The sequence below is a fragment of the Penaeus chinensis genome, chromosome 25 (assembly GCF_019202785.1).
Source record: "Penaeus chinensis breed Huanghai No. 1 chromosome 25, ASM1920278v2, whole genome shotgun sequence".
Classification (NCBI taxonomy): Eukaryota; Metazoa; Arthropoda; class Malacostraca; order Decapoda; family Penaeidae; genus Penaeus; species Penaeus chinensis.
Window position 1 is genome coordinate 21,701,528 of NC_061843.1, and position 9,159 is coordinate 21,710,686.

The 9,159-nt window shown below is 37.8% G+C and overlaps 1 long non-coding RNA gene across 1 annotated transcript in view; it reads right to left on the reverse strand.

Annotated features, from left to right (window-relative positions):
- Positions 1-285: 285 nt before the first annotated feature.
- Positions 286-9,159, reverse strand: part of LOC125038664 — a 16,797-nt gene continuing 7,923 nt past the window's right edge. Inside the window, exon 5 of the long non-coding RNA XR_007116065.1 lies at positions 286-1,525. This is a non-coding gene — a long non-coding RNA (uncharacterized LOC125038664). The remainder of the gene's footprint in view (positions 1,526-9,159) is intronic.

Sequence of the window (9,159 nt, forward strand, 5' to 3'; positions counted from 1 at the left end):
TACATTACACTCGCAGACGACATCACACAAATCAGGTCACACCCCTCCAAATCATTATGAAAGCAGCCACACAAACAGCCATAAACACGAAAACTAATGGAAAATACAAACCAACACAAACAAATTCAGTCATAACAGTGGCAAGACACAACTCACCTCCACTTACAATAAACACAGACCTACCATCCACAACCACAGGAAACACTTCCACAGAAACGGTATACACACTCATGCACAACATTGAATGAAACAAGCAAGCACAGCTCTCAAAAAAAAAAAAAAAAAAAAAAAAAAAAAAAAAAAAAAAAAAAATCTTCTCATACTGCACAACACCCACTAAACTCATTCTGTAAAACCACTGTAAGACCTACACTCAAAGACACCCATTCCACTGACTGCAATCTCTAAATCAAAAAAGTTTGAGATGCAATTTATACAGAAGAGAGCATTATACTGGATAAACAACAACACTATACAAGACAGAATATGCAGCAGAATCACCGCCAATCACTACAACAAACATTCAGAGCCACTGATCATACACATACACTTAAAGTAAACGAACCTGGGGATGGCATACAACACAGACAAACATACACATCCAAACAAGTAACCCTGGTGGCCCAGGACACTCCTACTGGTAAACAGAGATCCCCCAGAACCTCTCTATGCAAGCTAAATGCTTAGAAGGGGGAAAGGCCTCCAATCCTTACACGTGTGTGTGTGTGTGTGTGTGTGTGTGTGTGTGTGTGTGTGTGTGTGTGTGTGTGTGTGTGTGTGTGTGTGTGTGTGTGTGTGTGTGAGAGAGAGAGAGAGAATCTAAGGGGGTTTCCCACCCCTACAGGAAGCTTTCACTTTGTATATATGTATTTTTCTTGATTGCATGTAATTCATTTCATTTCTGTATTTTAATAATTGAATCAGCAGATCAAATACCTGGGCAAGGCAAAAGCCTCCAGACTGCTTCACACCCACGTAGTAGCACTTGTGCTCGGTTCAGAAGATAATTTCCACGTGCAAAAGCTACTATAATGCCAAACCCACACCATCACTCCAGTCAGCCTCTGGGCTAGTACAGTGGTAACGTGCCGGCCTCTCATCTGAGGGGTTGGCGGTTTGCGCCCTACCCAGGCGCGAGAAGTTGCGATTGTCGCCTTGAGGTTACTGTTGTGACTGGGCACCACAGCAGGTAAGGACTGAGCCGAGTCAGCACCAGCTGACACACGTTAGCGAGTCGACATTAGTCGACACAGGCCAGGCTCCCCTCATTGGCAGAGCCCTTAAATTATTTGCAGAGGAGAAAGAACCATCACCACCATCAGCTATTCACACTGAGGCAGCAGTGTATGCAATGAAGTGTCCCAAACAAACTTGCAGAACAAAATGGAAGCCTTACAGAACATGGACATTCACACAACACACTAGAGGAAATTACCAAACAGGTAGAGCCCAAAGACAAAAAGAAACCATGTAACTGCTGATCCTGGTTATCAGCGACTGGTACACCCTGATGGACTTCCACTTTCTGCAAACATGAATACGGTATTTAGTAATGACACTGCATGTTATTGTACACAAAAACATTTTATACAAATTGAACTAATGAATATCACATCTTTTATGATAGCATATCTGGTGTACATTGACATGAAATATGCTTTGCATGGAGACTTGCTCCTAATACGCTCCATCTTAGTTGAAGACCTACTGAGCACTTTATTTTGTACCCTGTAAATAAATTTAATTTTACTAATTCTAGCAATACTGAAACACAGGACAACAGACTTGCTGCTGAGTGTTTCGGTAATTTGTTTAGTAAATTTTTGGTCAAAGCTCTATGCTTCATACTGTATGAACATGCCAACATTAGAGCCAGGCATACCAAGCCAATGCCACAGCAATGACCAATTGATATTTTATAGCATTTTTTTTTTCTTTCTGCAATGTTTTATAAATGTATACCGTTTCAACATTAAACATTATTTCATTGAATTATACCCGTAGATTCTACCTTTTGAGAATGAGTGCAGTTTAGAAGTGCCTGCTATTTTTTAAATTTAATATCTAATTTATTATACAATATTAATTATGTAATCAGATAAATCTCAAGCGGTTTTTAATATACAACAATATTGAGAAAAAATGCACCCACTGCTTGGCTTAGTAAGTGAAAGTCGTGTCATCAACGGGGATTGCTTTTGAAGATTTCATGAAAAGTTCATGTTAACTACTCCGCTGCCATTTTTTCAAAAGGACAAGACATTCCTATCAGCCACCCCTCTGCCTTTTTTAGGTAGGAAATAAATATCTATCTCTTACATTGTTCACTTATCCCATTCACCCCATATGGCAAGAATACATGCCATGCCCACTGCAATACACGTTTATTTATTGTATTTACACATAGATGGCTCTACAAGTTCTTAATCACCAAATAGCCAGTTATCAGAACTACCTATCTCACCTGTTTACCCTTTTCCTTCACTTTAGGAGAGGGTCTTTTGTATCATTTCATTGCCTAAAATATTTTAATGACAATTTAATAATCATAATATCAATAACACTAATAACAGTATCGATAGCAATGGTATTAATGAACTCACCACTAAATGCTTAAGTATTTATAACTGTACATGAATTTAAAATCAAAAATATATTGAAGTTCAAAACATTTTACTGTTGTTATACCTGTTTCTACTACTGCTATAGCTCATTTCACAATAACTAAATATTTATGAATTTCATTAACCAATGTCAATTTTCTGTTACAAACTTTATTTTCTACATTTCTAATAAAAGAAAATGATTACTCATTCAAGTGTTGGCCTCCTTCCTCCCCTTCAGCCAACCATCACCACCTTTAGCATTGCATTTATGTATATATACATTAACCCAATGAAAAAATGCTGTGCCCATTTTAGAATTTGTGAAAGGACTCTGCATATAGATAGATGGCTTTACATGTGTTTAGCCACAAAGGAATCAGTTAGTAGACCCTGTGACCTTATCTGATTTTACCTCTCCTTGAATTTGCAGGAAAAACGTTACATCTTACTAATGCTATGAATACCGATAGTAATTATGTCTATAATAGAAATATCATTTTATAATGTAAGCAATATAAGAAAACAATATATTTTGGATAAACAAGGAAAAGGGTAAACAGGCAACCCAGGTAGTGCTTTCAATTGGCTCATTGGTGACTTAGCACAAGTGGAGCCATCTGTGTGTAAAAACAAAGAAAAATCAGTGGGCTTGGCATGTATATACATACCATGCCCATTGATTTTGGGTTATGTTCAGTTGAATTATACCAGGAGGCACAAATGCAATGCAATGTTCATAATTCTAGACTACTTTTATGACAAAATATTTACACAAATGTAAGAGAACCTTCCTGATAATGCCTACCTTCCTCAACACCACTATTATTAAAGTTTTTTTTCCCAGCTTGAAATCTAGTATATAACTGCTTCTATACATATGATTATGTAGATGCAAAATGGTTGCATCATCCCCTCAAAAGCATAAAAAAAAAATGATTTTCATGGCCTGTGGGACCACTTTTTTCATTTAAAATATTCTATTCAACAATAATTTCAAAGACATACAACAATACAAAGTACACATTTCCCAATTCATTTCCTGTAAAATATTTATTATATAAAAAAATGTATATTGTTTTTTCCCTATATGAAATAAAAATGACTTTGCAATAAAACTATTGGAAAGATGTCCTTTCCTCTCCCATCCTTCTTGTCTGAATTTTGTTTTCACATAATTTTTTTTATTTAGTACATAAAAATCTTTGGTTTCTCAAATGATATGGGATTCCAGATGGCAATGCTTCTGTATGTTATATGGTAGAAAAGGATTAAATTTATTGACAAAATCCATGGAGAACTAGATGGACCTTTCACATGCTCAAACACCCAATGAGATAAAACCCCAGATGCCTGGAGTCCCTGCCTCCCTAATACCTCTTAACCACCATAAGCACCAATGTTCTTAATCAGCATCACAGAACAAACAGAAATGCAAAAACAGAAAAGAAAAAAAAAAAAAAAAAAATCCACTGCTTGGTAAGGACATCAAAATTTTTAAAGTCTTCCAAAACAAATCATTACCTAAGCAATCAAGCAGCATGTTTGGCACCACTATGCTGTCAGGAAGACCAAGGGTCAAACTATCCACTTCAATCATTATAGACCTCATTCCATGCACACTAGTTGGTCACTTTCAAGAAACTGAAACTACTATCATGGGGAAAACTATCTACATCATTTGCATTAATGAAATCTGGCTTCATGAAGGAATGTAAAGTATTTTCATTAACATTCCAATTTTATGCTTACAGATGTGATACAGGCCAACTTTGAGTTTGTATATATATAAAAGATCTTTAACTGTAAAAGTACAACTGGATCAGAGTACCATTAATGAAGGAAGGATACATACACAATCTATATATATATCCTCATGCAATAGCACACGCATTTGACTACTTCAAAAATATTTTCAGAGAAATGTCAATAATTATAAAACATTGCCACCTATGGATGTTTTAAAACCTCAAACCAGCTGAAACTGAATTAACTCTAATCTGCCAAATCAAACAGATCCGACACCACTCTTCAGGCTGAATTTAAACTAAAATTCAATAACAATAAAATCACCAATCCAAACTGCAAGAAATATTTGAGAACAATCAGTTCATGTAAATACTATACCAAAGAAGCATAAGAGCCATTAAAATATTAGCATTAAAAAGAAATAATGTGCTTACATTCCTCTAGTAACAAAGCACAAATGATAAATTACAAAAATATCTGCAGACTTATTTGTGAACAGACAGCTGTATCCACAGCCCTACAAAATACAATCAGGACATGGGACAGTCTTTCCAACTGCCACAAATACAAGTAGAAATAACAGATCTAACAATGAAGTATCTACATGAAATTATAACATTTTCAAATAAGGATATGCAGATCAAATTTGTTTTTAAAGTCCTACTTTACTCTGACCTCAAATGCTAGAAATATTAGTGTGAAATCCATTAGCATTATTCATGCAATGAATTTAGGAACATGCTATCCAATAAGATTACTAATCCTACAAATTTTATGAGAAAATAATTTTTTTTTTTTAATCTAATCACACTGTTATCATTAACTTAACGTGAAATCATGCTTAAAATGAAAATATGAATAATCTTGGTTCTGAAGCTATTTATCCAAAAGTACAGTCAATCAGTTCTTCAGTGTCCCAAAATGCTCTACATTAGGTCAAATCTTGTCCACCATATTCATTTACAATCTATGAACCACTGGCATAGTGCACAGGGAGCAATAGTTTGCAAAGACTATTTCTTTACATTGTCCCATGAGATATTTAAAAGGATTAGCAAGAAACTCTTTTCGTTCTTACTGGAAATATTTGTTATTATACATATAATGATCAATCATAAGGGGTTCAACAAGCAAAATACTATAAAAACAGTAGCAATAGGCAATATAACAAAATAGGACCAAATAAACCAATTTAAAACAAATTAAAATAATAATTTTAAAAAATATCCTCCATGTACATACTGTATCATCAATTCATAAAGATTGGGTATCAAAAATGCCTCTGCAAGCAAAAGCTAACAAACCAGGTGATCAATCAATGAACGTTAAATCTCTGCACATCAAAAAAGGTAAAGACAAGTCCCAGGACTTAAACATCTAAATTCACTTCTTTGCCCATCAAATTAAAGCATCTTTTTAATTGTCTGGGGTATTTAAATGCCAAGCAAAACAATGTACAGTAGTTTCTACCGATATGAACATCTTATTTTAAAACTTCTACATATCACTTGATACTGTTTCTCCTTGCCCCATTTTATTGAACCCTATAACCATTATAAAAAAAACTGCATGGGAATGAAATATTTTTATTTCTGAGATAATTTGGGAGGCGGAGTGCAATTTGCCAAGAACTATATACCCCTAGAATGATATCAGTGGGAGGGTTTGACCCATCCCTTTTTCAGACGCTACGGCCTTTTGTTATATAATTTATGACCCAGCAAAAGCCGAGGCAATATCTTGTATATTGTGAAATAGCCAGAGATAATGATTTATAAACAATGATTAATCAAACAGGCCTCAGTGTCACTGCTTGTGCAGATGAGGAGGATGGCAAAAGAAAAATATGGATGATGTGTAACCTTTGAGAAGTTTAAGAATGATAATTTATAAACAGATGTGTTATATGGACAAAGAGACATCACATGTGTGACAAGTCATGGTGATGCAACCAATTCAATAAACGAGAAAACTGTCAGGAAAATACTATTTCTACCCCCCTCCCCCATTCCAATTTCAGACCAAGGTGATCCGTCTGACCAGCCAGATTTCTAGTTCCTGATTATTAGATTAAACCTACTGTGTGAAGGAAAAAAAATACTTATTCTACAAAGGATCTCTGCTTTCTCAATTTGATTGAAAGGTTCAATTATTTGCAAAGGGCGTGTAAAAACCCACATTTTTCTGTATACTTGAATTTAGTGACAGGTATCACTGAACTAGGATTTCCATTTGTAAATAGAATACATTTTGCTAATTTTTTTAATATGAAATCTACCTCATACAGGATCTCATTTATTTGCTGTTTCTGAATATTTTAAAAATCTCAGTAAATTTAATAATAACAGGAAGAGACCCTACAGATAGTAATATAGATTTTCATGCAGACTTATGCTTGGGAAAGTTGGATCAGACATTACTATCAGCTATTTTAACAAAAGCTATCTAAAAAACAAAGAATCTCACGTATGGACATGATGGACACCCAAGAGATTCACAATTAATAACGCCTAATGAATATCAGATCTAATACCCACATGTAATGTGAAAATCTGATTCTACAACAGAAGAAATTCCTATAAAGATTGCTCACTCACTCTCTTGTACACTCTCACACTCTCTCGTACACTCTCACACTCTCTCGTACACTCTCACACTCTCTCGTACACTCTCACACTCTCTCGTACACTCTCACACTCTCTCGTACACTCTCACACTCTCTCGTACACTCTCACACTCTCTCGTACACTCTCACACTCTCTCGTACACTCTCACACTCTCTCGTACACTCTCACACTCTCTCGTACACTCTCACACTCTCTCGTACACTCTCACACTCTCTCGTACACTCTCACACTCTCTGGTACACTCTCACACTCTCTCGTACACTCTCACACTCTCTCGTACACTCTCACACTCTCTCGTACACTCTCACACTCTCTCGTACACTCTCACACTCTCTCGTACACTCTCACACTCTCTCGTACACTCTCACACTCTCTCGTACACTCTCACACTCTCTCGTACACTCTCACACTCTCTCGTACACTCTCACACTCTCTCGTACACTCTCACACTCTCTCGTACACTCTCACACTCTCTCGTACACTCTCACACTCTCTCGTACACTCTCACACTCTCTCGTACACTCTCACACTCTCTCGTACACTCTCACACTCTCTCGTACACTCTCACACTCTCTCGTACACTCTCACACTCTCTCGTACACTCTCACACTCTCTCGTACACTCTCACACTCTCTCGTACACTCTCACACTCTCTCGTACACTCTCACACTCTCTCGTACACTCTCACACTCTCTCGTACACTCTCACACTCTCTCGTACACTCTCACACTCTCTCGTTCACTCTCACACTCTCTCGTTCACTCTCACACTCTCTCGTACACTCTCACACTCTCTCGTACACTCTCACACTCTCTCGTACACTCTCACACTCTCTCGTACACTCTCACACTCTCTCGTACACTCTCACACTCTCTCGTACACTCTCACACTCTCTCGTACACTCTCACACTCTCTCGTACACTCTCACACTCTCTCGTCACTCTCACACTCTCACACTCTCTCTACACTCTCACACTCTCTCTACACTCTCACACTCTCTCATACACTCTCACACTCTCTCTACACTCTCACACTCTCTCATACACTCTCACACTCTCTCTACACTCTCACACTCTCTCATACACTCTCACACTCTCTCATACACTCTCACACTCTCTCATACACTCTCACACTCTCTCATACACTCTCACACTCTCTCATAGACACACTCTCTCACACTCACACTCTCATGACACATCTCACACTCTCTGACACTACTCACACTCTCATGACACTCACACTCTCTAGACACACTCACACTCTCATAGACACACTCACACTCTCATCCACTCACACTTCTACACTCTCTACACTAGACTCTCTGACACACTCACACTCACAAATAACTAATTACACTTCAAATCGTACACTCTCACACTCTCTCGTACACTCTCACACTCTCTCGTACACTCTCACACTCTCTCGTACACTCTCACACTCTCTCGTACACTCTCACACTCTCTCGTACACTCTCACACTCTCTCGTTCACTCTCACACTCTCTCGTTCACTCTCACACTCTCTCGTACACTCTCACACTCTCTCGTACACTCTCACACTCTCTCGTACACTCTCACACTCTCTCGTACACTCTCACACTCTCTCGTACACTCTCACACTCTCTCGTACACTCTCACACTCTCTCGTACACTCTCACACTCTCTCGTACACTCTCACACTCTCTCGTTCACTCTCACACTCTCACACTCTCTCATACACTCTCACACTCTCTCATACACTCTCACACTCTCTCATACACTCTCACACTCTCTCATACACTCTCACACTCTCTCATACACTCTCACACTCTCTCATACACTCTCACACTCTCTCATACACTCTCACATCTCTCATACACTCTCACACTCTCTCATACATTCTCACACTCTCTCATACACTCTCACACTCTCTCATAGACACACTCATAGACTCACACTCACACTCTCATAGACACACTCACACTCTCATAGACACACTCACACTCTCATAGACACTCACACTCTCATAGACACACTCACACTCTCATAGACACACTCACACTCTCATAGACACACTCACACTCACACTCTCTCATAGACTCTCATAGACACACTCACACTCACAAAATAAATGAATATAGCTTCATATATTCCATATGTATATAATCAAATCTCATCCCAAACCTCATTCAGTGTCCCAAAA